At 47.1% G+C, this 17,234-nt stretch overlaps 1 protein-coding gene across 5 annotated transcripts in view; it reads left to right on the forward strand.

Annotated features, from left to right (window-relative positions):
* Positions 1-17,234, forward strand: part of LOC309399436 (transmembrane protein 250-like) — a 49,755-nt gene that overhangs the window by 16,507 nt on the left and 16,014 nt on the right. For 4 of the 5 annotated variants that reach the window (XM_081967256.1, XM_081967253.1, XM_081967260.1 and 1 more), the window contains exon 2: positions 1,204-1,287. The gene's annotated coding sequence lies outside the window, so the exon portion shown is untranslated. The remainder of the gene's footprint in view (positions 1-1,203; positions 1,288-17,234) is intronic. The other variant, XM_081967261.1, reaches the window with a different exon arrangement.

The following is a 17,234-nucleotide window of genomic DNA, read 5'->3' on the forward strand; positions in this document are numbered from 1 at the left end:
CGTTACCCAGTTGGGTGATGAAACGTCTACAAGAAAACCACCAAACTCAGAGAGCACCAAGAACCCACAGTCCTCCTCCTCCTCCTCCTCTTCCTCCTCCTTCTCGCAAACCCCACTCCCCAGTAGCACTGATGACGTTACGCAGTTGGGTAATGAAATGTCTGCAAGAAAACCACCAAATTCAGAGAGTGCCAAGGACCCCACAGTTGTGGGGAGGACGGGGCATCCCTTAAAGTCCGCAAGGGGTTTTGCGTGGGTGTGTTTTGTGTGTCCACTGAGAAAGTGAAGCCTAGGAGAATTGGGGGGGGGGCTTAATCTTTCTGTGGGTTCAGCTTTCATCCGAGACAATTCATTCACCTTGATAGTTTAGCTTCCTTTGCATTTTGCTAACCGGGAGGGAGGGGAGCTGGGGAGCCGCCTGTCCGATGCAGAAGCGCGACGTCCTCCCCAAGGCCCCCCAGCGTTGTTTCCTTCCCACTTCGGTTTCCAAGTGACGCGTCTCTCTTGACACGCTTGCTCTGCCTTTTCAAAGCCCATCTCGCGCCCTGCCAGGTTTCCCAGTGAGATCATTGGCAAAATATGTTTCTCAGCCTGCTGCAGGCAGGGTTTTTTTTTTTTTCCCCTCCTCCTTTTCTTTTCCTCCTTTATCCTCTCACTTGGCTGATGCTCATTTCTCGGGAACAGCCGGGGATCTGCGGGGTTTGCTTGGCATACCCCAAAAAAGCCACGTCGCAAAGAAGGAGGGCGGCTGACGTGGAAATCCTCAGGATAATTAAAGGGGGTGTGAAATCTGTCGCTTTGAGAAAACAGCCCCTCTGTTTTTGTAAAAGGAAAGGCAGCTCCTGGTGGTTATGAAGGACCCCGCCGTGGGCTCCAGAGTGGCTAGGCAGGCAGTCCTCGACTTACGACCATTTATTTAACGACCGAAGTTAACTACGGCTCTGAAAAACGCGGCTTTAGGGCCATTGTTCACACTTAACGGCCAGGGCAACAGCCCCGTGGTCGGATGCTTGGCAAGAAAAGTCATAGAATGGGGCAAAATGGACAACCGTCCTGCTTAGCAACATAAGTGTTGGTCTCAAATTGTGCTTGTAACTTGGGGAGTATCTCTGTCTTGAGCGGGGATTCTCTGATGGGTGGAGGAAATCTTGCAAGATTCCTTTTCCTTTTGTAACTCGGTGCCATCTTATCTGCTCTCCCCAGATCATATTCTGTCCTCTCTGAGCGATCTGAGCGATCTGCCTGGGATCCGGTCCACGTGGGAAGCAGAACTGCAAGAGGGAGAAGGTGAGGCCTCCGTCTGCCCTCTTTATCTCAAAACGTAAAGCGGTTGCATGTTCCAACTCCTCGCTCCATCCGATACGGAACCTCCTCTGTGTGTCTATATAGGGAGTCCTCGTCTTATGACCTCAATTTGGGCCAGAATTTCCATTGCTAAGCCACGGGGTTGTTGAGTGATCCCCGCCTCCACGTGGGGCGCTTGCTTTGCAGCTGAGGCTGGCTTGACCCGGGAGGGAGCTGGGCTTCTCTTCAGATGACCATATATAGGCACTGATAATGAGATCCGCTTATTCACACCCGTCCTCTCTCTAAACAGAAAATCAACTAGTCCTGAGTTCATGGAAGGGTTTTACTTTGGGCCCTGACGACAAGCAGAATCAACGGGAACCCTGATTCGCTTAATGAATGCACGGTTCACTTAACAACGGTGGGGAAATAGGGTCCAAAAACTGGACGCGGCCCTCTTAACAACCACCTTGCTTAGCAGTGGTCGAAAGTCGAGGCCTATCTGTCCATGGACGGCCAGGTTTCCCTGCGTCTCTAAGCTTGCTTTTTCCTGAGCCCGCGTGGCTGCCTCTCCCTCCTGCGTCTCGTGGCTTCCCGCTTTCGTTTGCTGAACCGCTGGGCGGAATTGGTTGAAGGATGGAAAAGAGGAACGCTGGGCTTGATGACCATCAGTCATGACCGTGAGCAATCGGAAACAGGATCCTGGAGGATTTCTTCCCAGGCTGGTGATCTGGTTCTTGAGATGCTGTGAGATTGGAAGGAATCGTGGATGCGAGGGAGCTCAGGGGTTGCTCCTAGGTGGAACCAGTCAATCAATCAATCAGAATCGAGCTGGAAGGCACCTTGAAGGTCTTCTAGTCTGCTGAGGCAGGCTAGGACCCTCTACAATCCTAGACAAATGGCTGTTTTAGAATAGAATAGGATTCTTTGTTGGCCAATAAAGGAGTTTGTCTCTGCTGCAGATGCTCTCCGTGTACGTAAAAAGACAAGATACATTCGTCATGAATCACAAGGCACTTAGTGATAGTCATAGGGTACAAATAAGCAATCGGGGAAGCAATCAATATCAATATAAGTTCTCCCACGGATTAATTGTCCTCACTGTCAGGAAATTTCTCCCTAGTTCCAGGTTGCTTCTCTCCTTGATGAGTTATCTGTCCATCGTGTCTTGTCCTGCCTTCTGGTGCTTTGGAAAATAGGTTGAAACACCCCCCCCCTCTTGAAGAAGCCCCTTTTGGGACAACCATGACCTGGAAGACTGAGAATCTCCAAAGACACTTGCAAATAGTTGTAAGTTAAGGAGTGCCAGAACTATCGCTCAGTGGTTTTGGAAAAAAATAATAATTTAAGTCTGGTGACCATTAACACTTCTCCAACAAGCCAGAATTCAGTGTGGCTGTCATCTTTTAAAGAAAGGACTAGGGGAGAAGATATAGCAGTATTCCAATAGTTGAGGGGCTGCCACAGAGAAGAGGGGGGTCAAGCTATTCTCCAAAGCAAGAAGCAACGGATGGAAACTAATCAAGGAGAGAAGCAACCTAGAACTAAGGAGGAATTTCCTGATAGTGAGAACAATTGATCAGTGGAACAGCTTCGTTCCAGAAGTTGTAAATGCTCCATCACTGGAGGCTTTTAAGAAGAGACTGGACAATCATTTGTCCGGAATGTTATAGGTATAGTGTCTTGCCTGAGCAGGGGGTTGGACTAGAAGACCTCCAAGGCCCCTTCCAACTCTGTTATTCTATCTGCCGAGGCTTGCAGGAACCTGCTTTTTATGCCCCTTATTAACTGGCGTGCTCCTCTTAATTCTTAAGAGTTAAATTCTGGGTTTATGAGACGTTGGCTGTTCTTTTGATCTCAGCAGTTTCCCCTCTCCTCCTCTTCTTTTTTTTTAAAAAGACTGCAAAGCTGCTAGTGCGAAAGGAGATTAAAAAGAAGCATAACAATTAAAATGTTAATGCTGTCTGCATTATCCAGCTTTTATTGCTGTTGAGACATTTGTCTTGGGCGGCCTCTTGCCACCACTACCGAGGTTCCTGACCCCGGTGAAGCCCCCCCCCCCCCCCGTGCTATTATGGGATATTATGGGGATTTTTCTGTGGGTGGGTGAAAAAGAAAATAAACTTTACATGATGAATGCCTTTTTAAAAAAATCGTTTTCTCACAACGTGAAGCTGTGAGTTGGACGGTTTGCTACAGGGGGAAAAGCCTGCACCGCAGTGGGTGCAGAAAAAAAGGTTACGCCAGCTTGGAAAGTGGGTTTTGTGGTACTGTAAGGACTGAGGGGCTAAGATGCTGAGCTTGTCAATCAGAAAGGTCGGGAGTTCCTCGGTTCGAATCCCTAGCGCCGCGTAACGGAGTGAGCTCCCGTTCCTTGTCCCAGCTTCTGCCAACCTAGCAGTTCGAAAGCACGTAAAAAATGCAAGTAGAAAAATAGAAACCACCTTTGGTGGGAAGGTATCAGCGTTCCATGTGCCTTCGGTGTTGAATCATGCCGGCCACATGATCACGGACAGCGCTGGCTCTTCGGCTTAGAAACGGACATGAGCAGCGCCCCCTAGAGTCGGGAACGAGTAGCACATATGTGTCTTAGCCACTGAGCCACCACGTCCCTATAGAATAGATCAACCGATTTCGTTGTATTTATTTTGCACAGTGACAATAAAGACTATACTATACTATCATTGGTAAATTACACCCAATTCCAAAGAACACAATCTGGTTGAATAATTGATTTGCAACCATCACACAAGGAGGTGGAAGGTTAGGAGGCCTACAGCCTCTGAACAGGTTGAGACCCAGACACCATGCGAAACACACGTAGGCATTCGCTTATCAAAGGCCTGGATGCCAAGTCAGTTCCTCTTCCTTGTTATGGTAACAGGATGACTCCTCTTAAGTCCTAAACACAAGAGAGGCTCCTTATCTTAACCCTTGAGTAAATCAGCAGGGGCGGCGGGGGAGGACTTCTGGCATCCATTCCAAAGCTTTCTTGAGACCCAGGGAGGCGTCTGCCCAGTAAGGAACAGTAGCTCTTGCCATGGCCGAAGACAGCAGCAGACCTAAGGTGAGAAGAAAAATTGCATCTTAAAATAAGTTGTTATCTAGGACGCAGTGTTGCAGGTTCTACGCAATTCGGAAGGCGTGTTGGGTAGCCTTCTAATGCCTCCATTAGAAGGCATTAGAAGGGCTTTTAATTCTCCATCCTTTCTCCATGCTCAGTGCAGCTCTTGAGGTTCTTCAACTTGTCTTTTTCCCCCTCGAGAAAAGAACGGTTGTAGGAATTGGGTATGGGGCCAATCTAGTGAGAAGAAGGACCAGGGGTGACACGACAGCAGCGTTCCTAGACTCGAGGGGCTGCCACGAAGAAGAGGGGGGTCAAGCTATTTTCCAAAGCAGGACAAGAGAAGAGCGAAACTTATCAAGGAGAGAACTAGCGCTAAGAAGAAATTTCCCGGGCAGGGAGAACAATCAACCAGTGGAACAACTTGCCACCAGAGGTTGTGGGTGCTCCAACATTGGAGGCTTTTAAGAAGAGACCGGACAGCCGTTTGTCTGGAAGGGTATTGATCTCCTGCTTGAGCAGAGGGCTGGACTAGAAGACCTCCAAGGCCCCTTCCAATTCTTTTATTCTGCCTGCGGTGTGAATACTTACACATTCTTAGGATAAGTTCTTCGAATACTTTGCATTTCTTAGGAGGGCTACAAGAATTCCAGCGAGTACCTTCGTGCCATTGGGGCTTTTTGATGTAGGCAGTTTAGGGGGAGCAGAAGCCGCCCATGTCTCCCTCCTTTTTTCCTTTCCCAAAGTCTGTGTGTGTGTGTGGGGGGGGGGTTCTCCTTTTTGGCGCGCAGGCTCTGCAGAGTCTCCCTGCCTTCGTTGTTTGGGTAACAGATGCGCCTTCTCCTCTCAGAGCGAGAAAGTCTTTTCGCAGTGGCTTATCCCGAAGTAATGAGTGTGATTTTTTTGGGGGGGGGTGCATGGTTTCTCCTTGGGGTGCCACCTCTGCCTTGAGTGCTGGCTGAAAAGGTGCGATTAGCAGCTTCTCAGGTGTGGTAAGAAAACATAGCAGAGGGCCAGAAATGTGTTTTTTTTCTGGATGTCCTACAAAGAAACTTGGGAGAATCGGTGTCTCCTTCCAGCTCCGTTTCTTTCCGGGGCATTTTGCGATGGTGGATCTCTCACCTACCCCCTCCTAGGTTGTGTGCTACCTAGGTAAGGGTGAGAGGTGTACAGAGGTAAGTGTACGGAGATGAAAGAGAGAACGTCAAAGCAGGAGCTTCTCTCTCTCCGTATCTCGGGCTGGCTTGGAGCTTTGCAAGATTAAATGGCTGTTTGTACATTGTGAGCGTGTGATGTACCATGCTCCTGGCCCTTTGCTGTGAAAAGAGGGTTGTGTGTGTGTGTGTGTGTGTTTTCTCAGCTAGAGTCAAAGGGGGGGGGAAGAGGAGGAATAGTTGAAAGGGACGAATTGTGCAAGTAAGCAGAAAAACAGCTCTTTCCTCCTCCCTGTGCAATTTTGCCTAACGGTTCTGCGCAATTATTTCTGCAGTGTTTTACACGGGGAAGAAAATGGGTTGCCTCCGAAAGAACTGGGGGGGAGGGAGTGGAGCCGAGGCTCATCACACACACACACACACACACACACACACACACACACACACACACACTGCAAGTTCACGCTGCGGTTTTCATTAATCTCTTTTGTCACAGCCGACTACTCTATTGGAGTGTCTGCAGGGAGTCCTTGACGTACGACCGCAACTGAGCCCAATCGCTGCAGTTGTTTAACTTAAGTCGCACGGTCGTTAAGGGAATCCGGCTTCCCATTTTTTTTATAGGGCCGCCGTAACTTCGAGCCGTCACTGAACCAATGGCTGCAAGCCGAGGAGTACCTGCAGGTGTGAAACCCCCAAATTTGGTGCCTCTCTCTCTCTCTCTATGTGTTTGTTTCTTCCGGCTTGCAGGAGGAGGCATTCCCTAAATCAGGTCTCTCCAACCTTGGCAACTTTAAGCTCGGTGGACTTCAGCTCCCAGAATTCTCCAGCCAACTGGGAGTTGAAGTCCGCCGGGCTTAAAGTTGCCAAGGTTAGAGAGACCCCTGCCCAAAATGAAGACCAAAGGTCTGTCTCAATTCTGGGTAACCACCGGCAGCCTTGGACCGACGAAACCGTTGTTCCAAATTACCACGCTGATTTGCTTAACGACTCCGGCAAAACGGTTCGTAGAATTGGGCCTTCCTTACGTAGCAATGGAAGTCCTGCTCCCAATTGTGCTTGTACAATACAATAGTAGAGTTGGAAGGGACCTTGGAGGTCTTCTAGTCCAACCCACTGCCTAGGCAGGAAACCCTATACCGTTCCAGACAGATGGCTATCCAACATCTTCTTAAAGACTTCCAGTGTTGGAGCATTCACAACTTCTGGAGGCAACTTCTGCTCCACTGATTAATTGTTCTCACTGTTCAGGAAGTTTCTCCTCAGTTCTAAGTTGCTTCTCTCCTTGATTAGTTTCCACCCATTGCTTCTTGTTCTACCTTCAGGTGCCTTGGAGAATAGCTTGACTCCGTCTTCTTTGGGGCAACCCCAGAGATATTGAAACACTGCTATCATGTCTCCCCTGGTCCTTCTTTCTCTTAAGCTAGACATACTTAGTTCCTGCAACCGTTCTTCATATGTTTTAGTCTCCAGTCCGCTAATCATCTTTGTTGCTCTTTGTTGTAAATTGAGGGCTACCTGTCTGCTTTTGCCACTAAGTAGTCAGAAGCGGCTCTTCCCTCCCTCACCTTTCCCTTCCTCCCTTCACCTCTGCAGCAGGCACCATCATCTTCATAATCTCCCATCTGCTCACATCGCATGCCCAAAGTCTGTGAGTTTGTGCCTGCTGATGAGGGCCTCAAGGGAGGCATCAGCCTTGATTTGGTTTAGGATGGATTCCTCCTCCTCCTCCTCCTCCTCCTCCTCCTCCTCCTCCTCCTCCTCCTCCTCCTCCTCCTCCTCCTCCTCCTCCTTGCAGTCCACGCTATTTTTAGTCATAGTCTCCAAATCCACAATTAAACCTTAGGCTCCATCAAACCTTATCAACCACCTAGGTAGATATTTCTCCAAGAGGGCCTGCCTAACTTGGACCTTCAGAACTTCCGTCTCTTGTCCACCTCTACTCTTTCTCCACTTCTGCTCACCACAATAGAATAAAAAAGATGCTGAGATTCTGGAAAGAGTCCAGAGAAGAGCAATCAAGATGATTAGGCAGCTGGAGACTAAAGTTTTATGACGAACGGTTGCAGGAATTGGGTAGGTCCAGTTTGATGAAAAGAAGGACTAGGGGAGACAGGAGAGCGGTCTTCCAATATCTGAGGGGGTCGAAACTATTCTACAGAGCACTGAAGGCAGGAGAAGAAGTAACAGATGGAAACGTATCCCCTGAAAGGACAATAGATGAGGAGGCCCTTTTGATTTCTTGGCTAGGGATGATGGTCGTTGAAGTTGACCATGTTTGGAGAATGATGGGACTTCTCAAGCTAGTTCCTTTGAAGCCACAGTAAGTGGCAGTACCGAGCCAACCTTATTCTCAAAAGCCCAAGTAGGTCAGATCTGATTTTGCTTGGATGGGACACCACAAGGAGATTATCTATCTATCTATCTATCTATCTATCTATCTATCTATCTATCTATCTATCTATCTATCTATCTATCCATCCATCCATCCATCCATCCATCCATCCATCCATCCATCCATCCATCTATCTTGAATATATTTATTTATTTATTTATTGCATATTTCACTGTGGGTAATCCTTTGTTAAATGTTTCAGTTTTAGTTTTCCTGTATTTGGCCTTTCCATTTTTTCCTTAGTGTATTCTTATCTATCACATTATATTTTTGTTTTGGGGTTTTTTTCTTTAATATTTTGAGCCACTCAGATTTGGCTTGGAGTCATGGTGGCGGGGTGCGAAAATAGAATTAAACAAATAAATGATAGTAACTAATCCCCCCTGATTTTTTCTCCTCCGGGCATTGCCAGGGGGGGGTGCGAAGTGCTTTGCCTTTGTAAGATTGAGCAATTACCTTTGCTTCCCTGACCCAGGGAAGGGTTAAAATCCTATTTGCATACATTTCAAATGGGCTCCCTCCCCCACCGGCTGCTCCAAAGCGGCATGTCAATTGGTTATGTAAATTTCAGGCAGGCGACATGATTATTCCAACTTCTTCCGTTTAATTTGTGAGCCTTTGCAATAAAAGGTGTCTGGAAAATGAATTGCAGCCATGCAGTTTGAAGCAGTCTTGGATAAAAGCAAGCTTCCCCCTTCGGAAGTGATGTGCCAAAGGGACACGGTGCAGGGTTGCCGGCTTCTTATTACTTTTAAATGGCTGCTTAAATTGAATTAAATCAGTTCATCTCGCCCCAGATCGCTTTTGTCGCTTCCTTTAGGTAACAAACAGAACTCCGGAATTTAAGTCAGAATTTTCTCACTTTACTTGGGACGAGATGAAGCCCGGCACATTGGGTAAAACAAGTCCCAGCGGTCCTCAATTTATGACCACAATCCCTGGGCCGAAAACGAAAAAAATGTTGTAAGGTGAGGACTGCCTGTACACATAGTCCTCAGCTCACGACCATCTGTTTAGCAACTGTTCCAAAGTTACAGGGGTGGTGAAAGATGCAACATGACCAGTCCTCGCACTTACAACCATCGCAACATTTCCGTGATTTGTATCTGGTGATGGTTCTAAGTGCAAAAACTATGTTGGTTTCCCCCCCCCCCCCCAGTGTCATCGTAGCTTCCTAACAGCGAGGACAATTAGCCAGTGGAACGGCTTGCCACTAGAAGTTGTAGGTGTTCCATCACTGGAGATTTTCAAGAAGAGACTCCTCCTCCTTCTTCCTTTTCTCCTCCTCCTCCTTTTTCATCTCCTCCTCCTCCTCCTCCTCCTCCTTCTTCTTCTCCTCCCTCTCCTCCTCCTCTTTCTTTTTCTTCTTCTCCTTCACCTTCTTCCATATCCGCCATTGGACCTTGCCGATCCTATTTTGTCAACAGCTGCATGCAAAAGCGCTGCTGGGTTTTGTCCAAACCAGTCCCTTAGATTTTGAAGCCACCATGTTCTTCTTCTACCTGCGTCTCCTTTGCCTTGACTCTTTCCCTGGAGGACCAAGGGAAGGATGCCGTACTTTCCCAGGTGCATTTAGTTCAGGAGGTTTGAATGCAGTCCTGGGGCATTTCCTGGCACCTGCGCTTTGGGGAGTGTGGCCCCCAGTCCTGCCATTAAAACAAACAAAACCCATCTCTTCCCATCTTCAGCCCCCACCCGCCCCCCCCTTCCCAAAAGTTCTTCACCCTTGCAGTGAATCATTGCTAAACGGACTCTTCTCCTGTTTGTTCCTTGCATTGTTTTATGATTAACTAATCTGAAAATAGCCCGTGACTAAGCAACATGAGCTGCCTGGTCTTGTAATCATTTCTTAATTTCCGGGTGGGGTGGTGGGGAGTTGGGAGGAAGGGGCTCCTAGCCTCTGCCAGGATAACGCCAAGTGGTCCTGCAGGGATGGGCTGTGGGAAGAAGGAGAGGCATCTTCTCCTCCTCCTCCTCCTCCTCCTCCTCCTCCTCCTCCTCCTCCTCCTCCTCCTCCTCCTCCGCATTGGGCCACGGGGGGGGGGGGGGGTTGCCAGCGCTTCTTCTCGCCCTGGCAAAGGGGGCCCTGAGAGAGAGTGGAGTCAGATGCCCACATGGGCATCCTTGGAAGGTTTGCTGGCTTTAAAAGCTTTATAGAAAAAGAGCAGGTTGGAAAGAGAGTGAGGCCAGTTTGTGCCATTCAGGCTGGCTGGCCTTTTCTTTCTTTCTTTCTTTCTTTCTTTCTTTCTTTCTTTCTTTCTTTCTTTCTTTCTTTCTTTCTTTCTTTCTTTCTTTCTTTCTTTCTTTCTTCTTCTCTCTTTCTGTTCCTCCTCACCTCAGAAAAGAGGGATTGAAGATTTTTCTTTTCTTTCTTTCTTTTTTCTTTCTTTCTTCCTCTAACTCAACTGAGAAAGAATATTCTTCCTCCCTCCCTCTCTTCCTTCCTTCCTTTTTTCTTTCATCTTTTGTTTCTTTCTTTCTTCTTCCTCTTCCTCTCCCTCAACTGAGAAAGAATATTCTTTCTTTCTTTCTTTCTTTCTTTCTTTCTTTCTTTCTTTCTTTCTTTCTTTCTTCTTCCTCTCTTTTCCTCCTTGCCTCAGAAAGAGGATTGAAGAATTTATCTTTTTCTTTCATTCTTTCTTTTTTCTCTCTTTCTTTCTTCCTCCTCTTCTTCCTCATCAGAGAAAGAATAACCTTCCTTCCTTGTTTCTTTCTTTCTTTTGGCTTCCTTCTTCTTTCTCTCTTTCTTCCTTTTCTTCCTTGCCTCAGAAGAGAATTGAAGAATTTTCTTTCTTTCATTCTTCTTCTTCTTCTTCTTCATCTTCATCTGAGAAATAATATCCTTCCATTCTTCCTTCCTTCCTTCCTTCCTTCCTTCCTTCCTTCCTTCCTTCCTTCCTTCCTTCCTTCCTTCCTTCCTTCCCCCCAGGGTCACAGATTTGCTCCTAGCCTTCTTAACTCCTTGCCTAAATACCTACAGGGATTGAAAGCTCCCCACAAACATTATCAAATTGGCTAAAAAGGGTAAATGGAGCAATTTAGCAGGTTCCCCCCCCCCCCTTCACTTTACAATTTATGGCACCCATAAATGTTCTAACGTCTCCTCTGAGTTTGCGAGAAACTGTGTATGGCCTCCAGAAATAGACTTTGTAACTGAAACACTCTTAACAAGCATCTCACCATCGGCTACGTTATATAAGCAGCTGTTGCCACCAAGAATAATATCAAGATTTTTTAAAAAAATCATCATAAAACCACCCTCCTTAAAAGGGAGAATCTCTCTTCTAGCTGAAGAGCGGAGGTTGGGTTGGGGAGGACTTGCCCCAGACACAAGGACCTTGGGCAGTTGGCCGAGGCTAAGGACAGTCTCCAGATGTTGCAGATGTGGGCAGCCTCAGCTCAACCTTACACCCTTATTTTCAAACGGCATGTGTTTTCTCAAGTCACGGAGAAGAGATGCAATCAATTTTTTAAGACTTAACAGAAACCGCTTTCTTATGCCACCTCGGTGCCCGGAGCAGCTGCGGCTTCATAACACTCACACGGCTGTAGGTTGCAACTTTACAGGTAGTTCTCCACTTACGAATGTTCATTCAGTGACCACTCAAAAGTTACAGCAGCGCTGAAAAAAGTGACTTATGACTGCTTTCCACACTTATGACCGTTGCAGTATCCCTTTGCTCATGGGATCAAGACTCAGTGGCTTAGCACCTGACTCATATTTATGGCGTTTATTTACGAGTTTGGAAGTAACAAGGAAGCATCAAGATTTTACCTTCCCAAGGCACCTGTCCCCAACCCAAAGGGAACATGGACTCGCGAAGGTTAACCTTGAGGAAGGATTTGGAAGAGCAGATCAACCATAGCAAGAAGGAACAAAATTGGCTGAGAGTTAACACAGGATACGTTACCCGTGAAGGCAGGGACAAGAACGACAATTCAAAAAGAGCAATTTTTTCCATGCCTCATATTATTCATCTCTGTTTTGAAGGCAGCAACAATCCCACGAGTGCTTGAAGCAGGAAGCAGATAACTCGATATCAAGGCAGCCAGTTCATAAAAATCAAAAATCAATTTCAAGCAAAGCACCCACAGTAAGAAAAAAAATCTTCCCATTGAAAGCCAAAAAGGGGGAAACTCTCTTTTTTAAAAACAAAAACAAGCTATTTGCTCAGGAGGGTTTTCCAGAAGTAGGCGGTCATTGACTCTGGTGCCCACAGTGAATTAGGCAAAAATGAGAGAGAGAGAGAGAGAGATAAAAGTCAGGGTATAAATTAATATTTAATATGTTAAATCCATGAATAAATAAGTTCTGCCTTGGCAGTGATTTGTCCGATGCCTCCAAGATGTCTGGAGCCTTGTTAGGCCTTTCCCACCCTAAACTTTTTAAAAAATGGAAGGAAAACGGTTCAGTACCAATTATTTGATCATCAAAAGCAAGAGAGAGAAAAAACAAGGACTCATTTTAAGAGAAGGGAAGAGGTACCATTTCAAGCAGATCTATGCCCAAAGAGTCTTTGAAGGTTAATCTTCTCTAAAACTTATCCATACATCTTGGATGATTTATTCATGCGGAATATAGAATAACAAAGAGTTGGGACCTTGGAGGTCTTCTAGTCCAACCCCCTGCTTAAGCAGGAAATCCTAGACCATATCAGACAAATGATTTTCCAGTCTCTTCTTAAAAACCTCCAGCATTCCCACGTTCCGGAGGAAAGCTATTCCGCAGATTACATGTTGTTCCTCGACATAGGACCACAATTGAGCCCAAAATTTATGTTGCTGAGTGAGACGTTTAAGTGATCTTCGCCCCGTTTTACGACCTTTCTTGACCCAGTTGTTAAGTGAGTCGCTGCAGTTGTTCATTTAGTCAGGCGGTTGTTAAGCGAATCTGAACTCCCTATTAAATTTGCTTCTCAGAAGGTCGCAAAAGGGGACCCCGGGACCCTGCAACCGTCATAAATATGACTCACTGGTCAAGTGTGCCTGAATTGTATCCACGTGGACTGTGGGGATGTTGCAGCGGTCGTAAAGTGTGAAAAACGGTCCTAAGGCATGTCTTTCCTGTGCCGTTGGAACGGTGAATTTAGTAAACAAACCCTTGTTAAGTGGAGAACTACCTGTATTGCTCCGGCTCAGCATCTTTAAGGCAGGTGGACCTCAACTCCCAGGATTCCCCAGCTGGCTGTGGGGGAACTCTGGGAGTTGAAGTCCTCCCATCATAGAGTTGCGAGGTTGAGAAACACCACTTTAACCCCACAAGACCCCCTTCTTGTCTGTTGCAAAAGAGCTTTGGAGAAATGTGACTTTTGTGGTTCAAGAGCTCCTCCGCGGCCCAAAGGATTCTTGCAACACAATCGGCATTTCCCTTGCTGGCAAGTGCGTCCGAACAAAGCCAAAACCAGCCAGGGGGGCGGGGGGGGCGGGGGTGACGACTTCCTTTCCTTTGTCCCTGGATGCTGGTGAGGTTCATTGGCCCGGCGGGAATTCCTTTCTCCGCAAGCCGCCCGGGAGTGTAAAGACCGCGAAGGAAGGCAGGATGCTCGCCGGAGCTAAATCTTTCTTTTCTGATTCCTCCGTCCGTTGGCTGCTCGCAACAGAAGAGCATCAAGAGTTGCCTGCAATTACGACCTTTTTTTTCTTCTTTTGCTGCGGTTGCTAAGTGAACCCGGCTCCCTCCATGGGCTGTGTCCGTCGGCTGGGAAAGTCGCAAAACGCTCCGGTTGCAGGCTCCCATTTTGCGATTACGTGATACTGCCGTGGTTGTGAGTGCGAAGACCCAATTGTAAGTTACTTTTTTCAGCCACGTCATAACTTCGAAACGGTTACTAAACGAGGAGTTGTAAGCCAAGGGCTACCTAGGCTTAGCAAATAGTGCACCATGGGTCCCATGGTGACATTTCCTATGGTCCAAATTCCTCTGTTATCCTTTCCACCACCTTTATCCAATTGGACAAAGTATTTTTTTCTGTACATTCTTCGCGGATCTACAGGTTGCCTCCCAACTTACAGCAGTTCATTTAGTGACCGTTTGAACTTGCGACGGCACCGGAAAAAGTGACTTAAGGACCATTTTTCACACTTAAAAACACGGCGGAATCCCCAACAGTCTCCTGGTCAAAATTCAGATGCTTGCCAACAGACTCGTATTTATGACGGTTGCGGTGCCCTGGGGTGGGGGCGGGGAATCACGTGATCCCCTTTTGCAAAGGGGAAGGCAGATTCACTTAACAACCAGGTGACTAACCACTGCAGGGATTCGTTTAACAAGGGTGGCCAGGAAGGTCATAAAATGAGGATACGTTCACCTAAAATATGTCTGAGTTAGCAAGTTTGGTCTCCGTTGTAGTCGTACGTCGAGGACTACCTGTTGTTTAAGGCAGTGTTTTTCAACCTTGGCGACTTTAAGTCCTGTAGACTTTAACTCCCAGAATTCCCCAGCCAGCTATGCTGGCTGGGGGATTCTGGGAGTTGAAGTCTACAGGACTTAAAGTCGCCAAGGTTGAAAAACACTGGTTTAAGGGACCACAGCTTTTGGTGGGATTCGTGCAGATCCCTGTAATTTCCCAAATTAAATCCTGGAGAAGGGTGGAGTTCCAGGAAGGGAGCTGCCCCCCCCCGGTGTGGATTCATTTCCTGCGCAGGTGAGGAAGCCTCAGGAGGGAGGAAGGAAGAATCCCACCATTGCGAGACAAAGGGGCATAAATCACGACCCCCATCTAAGAGATAAAGAACGTTTGATTTTAGGCAGAATTAGGAATGCAAGTGGGGCACCTCATATTTCACCTCGGCTTCGACTATTTATGGCACAATATGCAAATCCACCCGGCTATGAATATTAAAGATGAATGAGTTATGTTATCTCCTCTGTCTTTAAGCAAACGGCCTGGTGGGCTCAGCCCCCTTTGGCTGTTTTGGAAATGCTTGTTTGTGCATTGCAATTTTTATTTTATTAATTCTTTCCCCCCCCCCCCCCACCTGCTGGGCTTTCCAGCCAGGTGAGTAATGGACAGACGAGCGGCAATCTTCTCTTTTACCTCCACTAAAGAAAATAAAAGTATTACCCTGGCCTCCGTTCTCCGGTCAGCAAAAATCTCTTCAGCATAGCTGGGAGAGAAAACTGACAAAGTTTACGTAGAATTGACTCCGAGACAGGAATCCCAATAACATTGGATGGGAGTTTGCAAATATAAAGGTAAAAGATTGCAAGGGGTCCTTGACGTACGTCCGCAGCGGGGAGCAGAATTTCCGTTGCTAAGCAATGGGGTTGTTAAGTAAGTCAAGAGGGACAGTCTTGTTTGCCCACGGTTGTTAAGCGAATCACGGAGTTGTTAAGAGAATACACATTCCCCCCCTTGACTCAGCATGTTGGAAAGCGGCTGGGAAAGTCACATGACCCTGGGACAGTGCCAATCATTTTGATCGACGTGCCTGTGGGGAACACCACAACGGTCGTAAATGCGAGGCCTGGTTGTAAATAACTTTTATGATTGCTGCAATGCTCCAATTTTCCAGGTGGGCAAAGTTGAGGGACTCGTGGGGCCGAAGATGCTTGTTGGGTGCCCGGCAGGGGGAGAATTCGCAGCAAGCCATGCCAAGAAAAGGTTGGCGGTTGTGTCCCCCCCCCCCCTCCTTAAAATGTCTTCGTAACGAGATTTCTGCTCTGGCCTAAATGCATTTGATTAGCTTATGTAATCCCTGGGAGATACATCTGCATTAGACGGGCAGGAGAGAGTTTTATATAAAGATAACATACCTAAGTCAATAGCCTGGCTGGTTCCCTTTTATTTGTGCTTTTGCTGCGTTTTTTATTTCACCTTCTCTCTGGATGTGGCCTTCAAGGCTGTCAATTGGCCCCGGGGAAATCTCATGCCAGAAGGGAGCCTTATACGATACACTTTCGTTGTTCTTTTTTTTTAAAGTCTTTCGTTTATTTTGGTTGTATTTGAAACATATTTTACTGTGTTTGTTTGACTTGATGGGATGGAGAACATTTAAACTTCAACCCTTGCATGATTGCTGGGGAACTTTTCCTTCTAATCATTGGTTGTGTGATCCCACCAGAGAGGAGAACTCTTCCTTTATCTGGAAGGACACGGGTCAAGAGCTAGCCAGAATGGGGGGGTGGGGGACGACCCTTTGAAACCCTGTGTTGTTTACACCATGATGCCAAAGAGGAGCTTTTAAAACAAGACAGATGGTTGGAAAGGATCCTGGGAAAATCACCTGGACCTGAGAAGTTAGTGGCTTCAAACTCTCCATCTTGAAGGAAAGTTGGGTGCAACCAGAACTGGTGTCTTCTTTTGTTGTTGTTGTTAGGACCAGGGGAGACATGATAGCAGTCTTCCAATATCTAAGGGGTTTCCACAAAGAAGAGGGAGTCAAGCTATTCTCCAAAGCACCTGAGGGCAGGAGAAGAAGCAACGGGTGGAAACTCATCAAGGAGAGAAGCAACTTAGAACTAAGGAGAAATTTCCTGACAATTAGAACAATGAATCAGTGGAACAACTTCCTTCCAGAAATTGTGAATGCTCCAACACTGGAAGTCTTTAAGAAGATGTTGGATGTCCATTTGTCTGAAGTGGTGTAGGGTTTCCTGCCTAGGCAGGGGGTTGGACTAGAAGACCTCCAAGGTCCTTTCCAACTCAGTTATTCTATTCTATTTGTACTTCCAGAGTTACCAATTCTGGGCAAATCATAAAATCCCATCAACTGATAGAAGCTCAGTAGCTGGGTGCTCCTCTTGCCAACGGACCCCGTCCGATTGTCCGTCTCAGAAGCCACAGCACAAACATTGCTGAAGAAATCCTATGAAATTAAGGATCTGAAACCCACAATGACACATCGAAAGCGCTCAAGGAAGAATAGGGAAACTCTAGGCAAAGGGGCGCCTCGAAACAACAAAATGCAACGTCTGGTGGTCTGCCATATTGAGAGGACCTGTGTTCTGGAAGAGTTTTCCCAGCCTGGTGCCCTCCAGATGTTGCCCAGCTAGCCGGAGGAATTCTGGGAATTGCAATCCTTAGACATCTTATCCAGAGATGGAGATATAAGCAGAGTCTGGAGGAGAATTTCCAGATATCTTCTCCTAATTTAGGGTCTCCTCGGGGTCCCCTGTCTTTCCACCTTTGCTCCCTTTTTTTGTCCATTCACCCCCCCCCCCCAGCCTTCCATAAGTGACAGGACTCCAGCTCCCAAAATCCACAGCCTTTGCTCCTATTGGCTAGAAAGGGAGGCCTTATACTCTCCACAAAAAAAAAAACCCAACATCTGGAAGGGTGCAAAGCTCGTAGAATGCTGTCTCTCTTGGAACATCTGGAAGGCAGCAGACGAG

Source organism: Natrix helvetica (assembly GCF_964273705.1).
Source record: "Natrix helvetica genome assembly, chromosome: 15".
NCBI classification, from domain to species: domain Eukaryota; kingdom Metazoa; phylum Chordata; class Lepidosauria; order Squamata; family Natricidae; genus Natrix; species Natrix helvetica.